This window comes from Cibotium barometz, chromosome 7 (assembly GCF_041138505.1).
Source record: "Cibotium barometz isolate CiBa-2024 chromosome 7, ASM4113850v1, whole genome shotgun sequence".
Classification (NCBI taxonomy): Eukaryota; Viridiplantae; Streptophyta; class Polypodiopsida; order Cyatheales; family Cibotiaceae; genus Cibotium; species Cibotium barometz.
The window spans coordinates 25,260,167-25,272,434 of record NC_141052.1 but is presented as its reverse complement, the minus strand read 5'-3'; the positions used below and the strand labels follow the sequence as shown (position 1 = coordinate 25,272,434).

Below are 12,268 nucleotides of genomic sequence, written 5' to 3'. Positions count from 1 at the left end.
CATGGTTGAAATGTGAATACATCATAACATTCATCCATCTCTCCTCTTACTAAATCTTCTCTACCCTTGGACCTCATAAGGTTTATGGATCTATACTAACAATCTATAGGAGCCTTTTTTAATCATGTGCCCAATTCGTACCAAAAGGACCCAACCAAAAATCTAGAGACTCTATCACTCCACTAGTGAATCTCTTTCTCCCACTAGCTATTTCAACAAGTTTTGGCGTTTTTTTATTTGGTTTCAATTTCAAATTCTCATCCGATCTTGGAGATATGAAAGAATGACAAGTGCCAAAATCAATCACAAATTTTATTTTATTTTTGAAAATAATTCCATTTACCTTGAGGATCATTGATGCTTGTGTATGTGCATTACCCATTTTAACTCTTGCAAAGATGCATGTGCGTTTACCCAATTTGAGTACGTATGATCAATTAAAATTAAATGAGATGGGATGTTATTTTACAAATGTTTATGTACAATTAAGTTGTAATGTCATCACTCAGAGGTTGATTTGTTTCAGCTTGTCGAAGATAATGGATGTGATTATTATTGTTATTTTTGTTTAAAGAAGAAAATTATGGGTTATGTTCCACTTTTGATTTGGTTAGGATTATTATGTTCTTGATTCTTTTGTTTTTGCATGGTCATAAATGTCACTTGAGTGGTTAATGTTTTCACCCTTTTAATTCCAATTGAGATTGTTGAGACAGTCCTTGTAATCACCCCTATGCATTTTTTTGAAATTGTATCATACCTCATTGGGCTTTACAGTTGTATTTTTTTATCACCGATTTGTGTTTTTCCCTCTTTGGGGTAGACCACTATAGGCCTTTTATGGGTCATTGTCATTTGTGTGTGTGGGTGTGTGTTTTTTGGTTTGTTGTTTTTTTTTTAAATTTAAAAAGTTTTTATTATATTTTTCTATAAAATTGTTTGTGTGCACGCAAATAGCCTGAAAGAGTAGGCATGTTTGCGCTCACGAATAGCCTGAATATTTAGGTATGTTGGTGATGTGAGTGAGTTATTGAATAAAATATTTTTGATTGATTATAAATAAGTGATTTCTATGTATTGTGAGTTTTTTTAATTTTTTATTTAGTAAAAATCTATAGTTATTGTTGGTAAAAATGTATGAAAAAAATGGTTTAGTATAGTATCGTTGATTTTGGTTTTTAGTATTTGAAATAATAATAATTATTATTGAAATTATATTATTATTACCACCATACCTTATCTCTTAAAAGTGACTCATGGAGCGTGCAGATCCTCAGACCTCTATGCTCAGTGCTCTCTCCTTCAGAGTTCAGACCACCTCTCATCTCCTACCCGCCCTCTCCCTCTGGTGCCTCGGCCGCCCTCTCCGTTGAAACTTGCGCCCTCTACCGGCTATGTCAGACATCCTCTTCTCCCGCCTACGCCCCTGCTTAACACCGCGTACGCTTAACATCGCCCTGCTTAACACCGCCTACGCCCCTGCTTACATTCACAGTTTACAACACTCAGTGCCCTGGTGGCCTGGCCCTTAGCCCAGCTTCAAGTTACTGGTGAACAGTCAGCATTGAGCAATACATTCGCAGTTTACATTGTATGACACTCAGGAGTCAAGCGCCCTAGCCAGCTTCGAGCTACTGGTGAGTCGTGATTCGTGAATGTTCAACGTTTTCTCAAGAAAATCAAGGGTTCAGTAACCAGTTTAGTGCTCACGAAAATACTTCTATTTTGTTCCTATTTTTAAGTAAACCAATACTTTTAACATGATGCTCACTACTCAATTTAAAAGGATTAATGCTTGAAGACATGCATCTTCGCACATTTCTAGCTTTCTAGCTCTTCATGAAGATATAATATTTTTATACATTGTCTTGTTGCACGGTAAAATAGACTCTTCTTTGTGCCCTCAAATTATATTATAGATGACTCAAGAGTTTGCCTTGATAAAATACACTAAAGGGCAGTTTTTCGTCAGCACCACTGGTTCAGTTTTCTCTAGGGTTCAGTAACCAGTTTTTTTAATATATATATATATATTTTTTCTTTAGATCCAAATTTTGCCTTGATAAAATATACACTAAAGGGGGCGACTTTTGAGAGCACTGATTGGAGTTAGAATTGAGCGTTTCTACGCTCTTCTCTGTAGCTGCCAGTGTTAGGAGTCTACAGTCCCATGGCAAACTTTGTCCAGTCAAGCATACTTAACATGCGTGGCTTTACAAAAAAGGACACACCTTCCGTATCCAAGAAGCGAAGACTTGGTAGTTCTGGGGAGCTCTCAAGTGGTCCTTCTGAAACAGGCACCCAAGTTGGAAGTTGTGAGGTAAAGCTTTTGTCTGAAGAGATTGAGGAGAATCGACGGGAGAAAGCTAGGAAGGATTGGAATCTAGCATAGGTAGGCATCTACAATTGGGCTTTTTTTGATGACAAGGTAGGCCATATATTTTTGCATTTTTTGTAGAGAAGTTCCCAAGTGTGGAAATCCTTTTGGTAAAGAAGGTTCAATACATATTCAAGTTAGTGCTTTGTTTGATCATGGTGGGACCAAAACGCATCAATTTGCTGCATATAAGTATAATCCTAATAAAGTTTTGGTTTCTAATACTTTGGAAATGAGTAAATATAAAATTGAATCAGCATTGCTTAGTTTGTTTTATGCTGCATATCACGTGGCAAAGGAACATCTCTCATTTTGTAAGTTTTCCAAAGTGTTGAAATTGCTAATTTTTAATGGTTGCTCTTGCCTTCCACGTGACGTTTATCACAATGATAAATCTTGTGCAATGTTTGTACAATATATTAGTGAGTCCTTATTAAGGTCAGAGCTAGAAAAGCTAAAAAAAGTCTCCATTTTTTAGCATGATGCTAAACGAATCGACCGACATAGGCACAAATCAAAATTTGATTGTTATGCATCATACCTAGAAAATTATGAGCATGAGACAATGTTCTTGGGACTTTTGGAGTTACAAAGTAGCACATCATCTTGCTTGTATGACTCTTGCATAGATTTCATGGTACAATGTGGCTTGGATTTGAATAAGCTTATATGTTTTGGGTCTGATGGTGCATCATCAATGGTTGGGCATCATAATGGGTTAGCGACCCACTTGAAAAGAGCTAATCCATTTATGACAAGAATCCATTGCATTGCACATAAGACTAGTTTATGTTTGGATGATACTGTAAAGGATTCTAGTATTGCACAAGAAATTGATGCTTGCTTGAATTCAACTGTTGCACTCTTTTCTAAAAGTTCTGTCAAGGAAAAAGATCTAGAAAGTCTACAAGATGAGTTTAATTGTGCTATTTTGCTCATAAGTCGCATGCACAAGGTAAGGTGGTTGAGTAGACAAATGGTTGTTAGAAAATTATGTGAGTCATATGAGGCACTCTTGGAGTTTACAAGAACTGAAAATGTTACTCTTTATTCACACGCTCTCAAGCTTTGAGTTCATGTACAATGTTCATTTTTTGGCTGATGTTCTAGATAGACTTGTAATTCTTAGCAAAGTATTTCAGCACACCTTTGTAGATGTGACCTCTATTGTTGGAATCATTATGAGGAAGATAAATGCACTAAAGTCATATTTTTTGTGGATCTTATAATTGATGTGAATGTATGTAATGAAGATCGACATGAGTTTTTCATTATTCCAAAGTACGGGCCTCTTGATGGTGGCCAACTTCATGCTCTACAAGCTTCCATTCGAGGGTCTATGTATAGGAGCATTCATATCCACAAGAAGCAGGATGGGTCTGATTTTCTTAATTGTATGTCATTTCAAACATCTTTTATTGAATTAGTAATAGCTAACTTGAAAGATCGTTTTTCTGATAATAGCATCTTATATTGCTTTAAGACATTGGCACCTTATAGTTTTCCTCCTAGTAAAGAGGTCTTTCAACAATTTGGGAATCGTAAAATTTTCATGCTTGCATCATTTTATGGAGTTAGAAAAAAGAATTGGGCAGGAGAGGAATTGGATTTTATAGTTCGAGATTTTGAGACAAAAAAGGAGTATCAAAGCTTTAAGTTTCAAGTTCCGAAGGAGTGGAAAGAATGGAGCCTTAGAGATACTTGGGTTGCTACTGGAAGAAATGAAACAATGAGAGAGAAATATCCTATGCTTTTAAAACTAGCTGGAAAGAATGGAGCCTTAGAGATACTTGGGTTGCTACTGGAAGAAATGAAACAATGAGAGAGAAATATCCTATGATTTTAAGACTAGCTGGAATAATATTGCTCCAATGCTATAGTATATCTTGTTGTTGAGAGAGGTTTTAATATATAGAATCTCATAAAGACCAAGATTCAAAATGTACTGAATACCAAAGTTGTAGTCGTTGATGAGAATATCTATTGAGGATCCCTATTCATTCAAGGATTTTGATTTTGCAGATGCAATAGATTTGTGGAAACGTGGAGCAAAAACAAGCAGACATCTTTATGGTGAAGGTGTTAGGTGGGCTTCACTATATGCACAATACTCAATTATTTTTCTATGCTATTTTATACAGCGTTTTGATTGTTTATTCTTTATTTGTAGGTCTTCGATTGGGTGAACAAATCTTGGAGGCTTTTTATCCCTTCACTCTACTTTTGTTCCTTGTTTTTTGGAAGTAGCTTTGTACATTTATTTTTGCATGTGTGTGTGTGTGTGTGTGTGTGTGTGTGTGTGTTTGCATGCACATGAATGTGTTTGTATTTGTGTATTTGTGTGAATGTGTATAGGTGGCTGTGAGGAAGCATTAATGTGTATAAGTGTGAGTGAGTGAGTGAGTGAGTGTGTGTGTGTGTGTGTGTGTGTGTTTGCATGCACATGAATGTGTTTGTATTTGTGTATTTGTGTGAATGTGTATAGGTGGCTGTGAGGAAGCATTAATGTGTATAAGTGTGAGTGAGTGATTTTAATGAATTTGTTTTTTTTGTGAGCATTGGTTTTGAATGTGTGTGTGTGTGTGGGGGGGGGAGGCTTTTGACATGTGTGTGTAGTCCATTTAATTAGTTATTTCACTTAATTGTGGCCAATGATGATAATCTCCTTTAACTCTTCTCTAATGAGAGTTAAGATTGGGTACGTTCCTGTAATATATCAATCTCTACGATTTTGACTTCTATCTCTTGTTTGTTCTCTCTCTCTCTCTCTCTCTCTCTCTCTCTCTCTCTCTCATAGTATATTAAGCTCATGCTTTTAACTCCTCTCTCTCTCTCTCTCTCTCTCTCTCTCTCTCTCTCTCTCTCATATCTTTTTGTCATTTTTCTAGTCTCTCTTTGATTTTTCAATCCATTTGTATATTTTTTCTTTTCTAGCTGTGGTGGGTGTGGTGTTAACACTCTTTGTTTTTCTTACTTTTGAGCTTGTAAATAAGAATCCTCTACCATGTGTGAGGCCAAAATAAATTAATAATCTTCATTATTTGCAAGGTTTATTGATGTTTTTTATAGTCCAGACTCCACACTTCAATTTAGTTGCCTATTTTTTGTAGTATTATGTGTCAACATGCATTGGACTCGCATTGGACTCTTGGAGGTATTCTCAATGGCTACAAAATGGAAAAGCGGGATGAAATTTGAGTTGGTCTTGACTATTGTGAGTGGTTATTTCATGCAAATAGCTTTGTTTGGCAACATACTAAAAGAGGATTACTTTTAGATTTGTGTTTTTTAAATGGTTTTTGGTCAACTAAGAGCTTCTCTTTTAAAAACCGAAATGATTATTGTTTTGGCTTTGAAAAACCAGCGTACTTAACATGACGCCATTTAAAAACCAGCCTATAATAGAAATCCCAACTTGAATTAGAAGTAGGGGGTTTTTTCACTTGCTTAAAAAATCAATTTTCGTGAGTACTTTCATGTTATTTGTTGATTCTGCACAATGCTTAAGGGTTGCTTTCATCTTGCATTTTTGTGTATATTTGTGTATCTTAATTATATATATATATATATATATCTCATTGTCAAGGTAGCCTAGCATGCCTGGTTTCACCATTGATTGCTTGATCTTATTGATACAACAAGCGCATTCCTTTTCCTAGTATTGGATCATGCGACAGACTTCAAGGACAGCCTCCTGCATTAACTTTTGTAAGATTTCTCCCTCTAGCTTTTGAGGTATAAAGGTGTAAAAACCTTCCCTTCTATTCTTTATACCTCTAGCTTTTGAGGTATAAAGATGTAAGAACCTCCCCTTCTATTCTTGTAATTATTTTTCTCTCTGAAATAGAAGAAAGATCTTGTTTTATCCTATTTTGGCTTAGAGAGAGAAAATATCTAGAGAGAGATAATCCAAAATTAAGATATCTCTAGATATAAAAAACCTCCTAGTGTCTGAAATGGATTGCTCTAAAACAGAAGTTCAAAATGAACTTTTTAATGTGCATTTGAAATTAATTGAAAATGGTATAAAGGACCTTAGCCTAAGGATCTACATTGTCAGAAATTTTTGGATTATGGTCTAATTAAGGTTCCAATGGACCAACTAGATTAATCCAAGTGTTGGGATGAGATAAATTCAAGAGAATAAAAAAAATACCCAAAAATGAGTAAATGCTCACATAAGATGAAGAGTTGATTGAGTATAAGGTTTATTAGTTAAAAATTATGAGATATTACTAAAAAAATGAGATATTTTAGAATAATGATGCATTTTTGACACCTTGGTTAAGAAAAGGGGAACTCTTGAGGTAGGTGCCTATTTCACATGTGTGGAAGGGTTTTTAATTCAAAAAAATTATGATATTTTTATCTCTTGGATCAAACCAAATTAAAAAGGGAGCCAAACAAGTCCAAATCTTGTCCAAATTGATTCAAACAAACTTGACATGAAGGAAAGTGAACCTGTAACCACACACTTGAATAAATACAAAATCATTAAGCAACAACTGGTAGCCATTGGGAAAAAGGTAGAGGATAATGAGGCACTAGCAATGCTTCTAAAGAGGGTGGACAAAGGAGAATATGAGAACATTGTGGAAACCTTAAAGAATGTACTATAATTGAAGCTGCATAAGATAGAAGGAGCTCTACTAGAGCAAGAGACCAAGGTCAAAGAGAAGAAAGGGTTGGATCCAACAACTAGAGAGGAAAAAGCACTCTACCCGAGGAGGATTCGAGAACAAGAGCGAGGAAGAGGCAAGGGAGAAGGAAGGACCTTCCCTTGCCACAACTGTGGGAAGCTAGAACACATGGCTAGAGACTGCTATACAGCAAACCCAATGAAGAAGGATTGACATCGACAAACTTCATGGAGACTCCTAATAAAAGAAGAGGAGTCAGGATATCTTTTCTGAGAGAGAAAGAGAGAGAAATCCCACAACCCAATGTAACCTGCCCCAACAAAGTAAAACCACCTTCTTTGAGCCACCGATAATGTAGGCCATGTGGTAGATGTATGTGTGAGCACTTTAGTTTAGGTCACGGGCACTTGTAGTAGCCTTGGTCATAGAGAGAGAGTGTCAAGGACTTTGAGTTAGAGACTCGAGGCACTGGTCGCTCGCAGGCTACCAAGTAAGAGGAAAACTTGGTATAGGGTCTAGGTGTGCTAGAATTATTCACTTGAGGGGAGGTGTTGAAATATGCAAGTGAATGGTGTGTGCGGGAACAAGCCCTTAGCAAGAGATTGTAAATCTATAATTGAGTGTGGGTAGCAGTGAAAAGGTGAGAGGTATCTATTGATGAGAGAATCAAGGGTAGCATGAGTGAATATAGGGGTGTGGAAAGATTCTAGGAAAAGGTGCTCCTAGACGTAGGGGAGGTGGCACAAATCAAGGAGAAATTAGTGGGATTAGATGCTTGGCATCTTTTGGATGTACAACCTATAAATTGAGGCATTGGCCTAATGAGAAATTGCTGGTTTTTGACTATCCATGCCTACATTAAGCTATTAGTTTAATTGCTCACTAATCTCATCTTAATCATCATCTAATCACTTGCTAATTATGTTGACTCTTGCATTTGATCCACCATAGCTCATCACATTGCTGTAAATTTAAGATGTACATTTTTGGCATATCATGGGTATGTGAAACATTTAGGGTCTACTGTTTTACATTGAAGTACAAAAATAATGTGCCAAAGCAATAATGTTGTGCTTGTGATAATAATGTGAGATACTTTTTTTCTTCCCTCATTACCAACTATAAAGACAACTATAATTTGTGTCCATGGATGCCTTCCGATGTGCCAAATGTGTTGTGACCTTTAAAAATGATAAGAGAGAGGTTGTATTAAAATGTCATGTAGGTTGTAGTGATAGTAATTGTATTGTGTCCAGAGTCTATGCCACTAACCTTAAACTCTAAATTTCATTTGAAGGGCTCATCTAAAATCTTCATTTCTATTTGAAGGTAGTGGAAGCTCACAATACTAATTTTCTCAAACCTTAGCCTTTATTTTGAAGGAAAATGTTTTTCTACCTTTCTTCTAAAGACCCTCTCAAAAGAACAGTGTAGCCTTTAAATTATATGACCTCAAAAATAATTGGAGACAATGGACACATTATCTTTTGTTTTTCTCCTTCTTCTTATGATCATAATTTGATTAAAATAAATGAGAGAATGATCTTTTTTTAAAACATAAATGGCATATGTCAAAAAGAGACCCTAGTATGCCTAGTGTAATTGCTACATAGGTATTATTCAATGCTTGGAAAAAACATTTTTTCCAATCAATGGTGATCTCCTTATAACATACCTGTTGTCATGGACATGACTCACTATTTATATGCATGCTAGTACCTTAATGGCTTATCATGGTGGTGGGTAACCTTCTTCCTTTTGAGTACAAAAAAGTGATGTATGTGCAAATAAGGCCATGTTGTAATAGCAATAATGCTATGCCAATAACAATGATGCAGGTATCTCAAGAAGATGGATAAAGAAGTGTAGGACAATTTCATAAGGTCTTGGGAGAAAAGCTAACGATTTTTGTCAAATGCCTATAACAATGATACATGCATGTGCCTTGATGACTTGTCATCATGGGTATTTTGTGCCCACAACAATGATGTATGTTCCTCAACAGAGAAGGATATAGAAGTGTGGGACAACTTTGATAAAGTATTTGGAGAAAAGGTAAAATTTCTAAGATTTTTTTAAAAACGTGTATAGAAATGATACATGCATATACCTTGATGGCTTATCATGGGGTAATCTTCTTACTTTTGAGTACAAAGTAATGTATGTGAAAATAAAATCCATGTAAAAATAGTAATAATGTTGTGTCTACAACAATGACGCATCAAAGATATACAATGAAATGTGGGACAACTTTGATAAAGTCTTCCTATGAGAAAGAAATTCCAAACTCGTGTTAGTCATAATAACACTTTTGTTTCCTATTTTATAACTAGTTAGCATTGGCTATAACATAGAAGATAATGATGCCATATTAATTTCTTACGTAAAACCTAAATATACTAGAAAATGAGAAACCCGACATTAAAGAAGAGGTGGCATTTTGATACCCACAAGAGATGGAAAAAGTGTCACTAAAACTTTCATGATGTCTAGCCTTCGGCTTCAAGCTTGTTGTTGAAGGTAAAACATCTTTAATAGAATAAAACTTACATTGGTTGAATACTATTTAAGATATTGCTGCATGTCATTACTATGAAAAGGACACCCCTTTGAAGTTGCCCCAACCCTTAGGACTGGCCAGCTGCATGTCTTTACTACCAAAAGGACACCCCTTTAAATTTGTGCAGGACTGAGTCCCCGACTCTTGGCCAACTTGATAAAGAAGTGTGGGGGACAACTTGATAAAGTCTTTGGAGAAAAGGTAATTTTTCTAAGATTTTTGTAAAATGTGTATGGCAATGATACATGCATGTATCTTAAAGGCTTATCATGGGTAACCTTCTTACTTTTGAGTACAAAGTAATGTATGTGAAAATAAAATCCATGTAAAAATAGCAATAATGTTGTTCCCACAACAATGATGCATCAAAGATCGACAATGAAATGTGGGACAACTTTGATAAAGTCTTTAGAGAAAAGATTAAGATTTTTGCTAAGCGATAATTCCTTCCTATGAGAAAGAAAATTCAAAACTCGTGTTGGTCACAACAACACTTTTGTTTCTTATTTTCTAGCTAATTAGCATCGGCTATAAGATAGAAGATGATGATGCCATATTAATTTCTATGTAGAACCTAAATATATTAGAAAATAAGAAATCCAACATTAAAGAAAAGGTGGCATTTTGATATCCACGAGAGATGGCCAAAGTGCCACTTAAACTTTCATGAAGTCTAGCCTTCCGCTTCAAATTGAAGGCCTACTTGTTGTTGAGGGTAACACATCTTTAATAGAACAAAACTTACATTGGTTGAATATCATTTAGTATATTATTGCATGTTGCTACTACGAAATGGACACCCCTTTGAAGTTGCAGCAACCCTCGACTGGCAAGCTGCATGTCTTAACTACGAAAAAGACACCCCACCCCTTCTTTAAAGTTGTGCAGCTGAGTCCGACTGTTGGCCAACAAGAAGCTAAGCAATGTAAGCTTTCAGTGGCTCTATGTTCTTGGTTGGGCCTAGTTATTCTTTCTCTTATTTTTATTACATAAGGGTCCGGTATACCCTTCTTACAAACGCACACAAACACACAGACTAGTCATTCTTTCTCAGATCGGTCTAATGAGTTTTTGTCTCTTGAGCCTTTAAATCGTATGAGACGCCTCTCATACGAGCGTGCTCGTTCTCAGAAACGAACGTTCTCGTTCTCGTCTCTAAAAACAAAAACAAAAAGAGGCGTCTCACTCTTGAGCCTTTAAATCGTATGAGAGGCCTGAGACGCCTCTCGGTATACTACTATCTGAGTAATTCTCACGTACGTCTGTTTTATTATATCTTGCATGTGGTGATCTGATCTTCGTCGACTTGCTTGGTTTGCAGATTTGAAACAGGCGCTTCCGCGTGCAATTCTCTCTCTCTCTCTCTCTCTCTCTCTCTCTCTCTCTCTCTCAACCCCCGAAATGGACAAGCTCTCCGTGAAATGCTACCTGGGAAGGTGGATCTGCGCGGCATAACGATTGCCACGGTTGAGTGCTCGTTCTCTTGGAGTACGCACCCCGACAGCCAGCTCTTGAAGGAGATCGTGGACTCCTTGCAAACGGGAGAGGGTCGTATGCGGCCGACGTCTTGTGCAAGCCGGATGTCATCCTGCTAGCCAGCTGCAAGTTCACGGCCTAGCTCTTACTGATCGTGATCAACTTGTTGTAGCAGAGGATGGGGATGGTGTTGATGAGGTCACCTTGCATGTACTCCTTCTTGAACGAGTAGAGGTCGTCGACCCAATAGACGTGAAAGACGGTGCCGTCTTTCCAGCTGCGGATTAGAGGGTGGTTGACCGTCTCTTCGTCGAACTCCGCTCCTTGAGCGTACTCCATCCCCAAGTCGGTAGTACTGAAGCCGCCGGAATCTGCCCGTATGCGCTTGTACGACTCCACGTCATGAAGGCCTCCGGCGTGGCGCAACGAACTCCTTTCTAGAAGGAGCACATGCAAGGCGACCTCATCGGATCACGATCAGTAACGCCCCATCAGCAGCTCACTCTCCTCCTCCCTCTGCTTCAGAGCTGATGCAGGAGGCCGTCCCTGAAGTCCGCCGCATGATCGAGGACCAGTAAAAGGAATGTGCTCGTTGTATCAACGAGATCCAGCAGTCGAGGGTACTCATGGCCAAACCAGGGATGCTAGGATACCTTGACAACGTTGGGTTCTGGATGGCAGGCAACCTCCATTGGAGCCTTGTTACTGCACGATACGATGGATAGAAACACTAAGCACCCACGATATGGTCGCTAGGAACACTAAGCACCCATGATGCCAAATAAAATTGTCTTGTAATAATAACCAATAAGAAAACCATGGGCTTTCATAATATATGGCGGAATTGATTGATGCCAAATAAAATTGTCTTGTAATAATAACCAATAAGAAAACCATGGGCTTTCATAATATATGGCGGAATTGATTGATCTTGCAGTTTACTAATGTGGTATAAAAAGTTCTTGCAATTAGAAAGGCTTAGTGTGTAAGAGAACTTTCCATTTTGTTTTCTTGGTTGTATCGTTAGCTAAATTTGAAATGGGTTTATTATTTACCTCCCCTTCCCTCTAATCCCCCACCAAACCATAGATTTGAAAGGTGACCCCATAAATTCCATTAGGGCCAAAAACGGCTAGAAAAGGGCTGTTTGTTAATCTAAGGATTAAGAAATTGTCCAATTGTGAATTGACACGTATACAAAAGTATGGCATTCTT

The 12,268-nt window shown here is 37.2% G+C and overlaps 1 long non-coding RNA gene across 3 annotated transcripts; it reads left to right on the top strand.

Annotated features, from left to right (window-relative positions):
- Nucleotides 1-1,261: 1,261 nt before the first annotated feature.
- Nucleotides 1,262-11,995, top strand: LOC147636824 (uncharacterized). 3 transcript variants are annotated; one of them, XR_015266258.1, is made up of 7 exons: nucleotides 1,262-1,637; nucleotides 4,400-4,463; nucleotides 4,548-5,591; nucleotides 8,856-9,072; nucleotides 9,705-9,778; nucleotides 10,394-10,502; nucleotides 10,899-11,995. It is a non-coding gene; the product is annotated as an uncharacterized LOC147636824 (long non-coding RNA). The 3 variants fall into 3 exon arrangements; XR_015266259.1 differs by lacking the exon at nucleotides 10,394-10,502; XR_015266257.1 differs by having other exon boundaries at nucleotides 9,705-10,502.
- The last annotated feature ends 273 nt before the right edge of the window (nucleotides 11,996-12,268 follow it).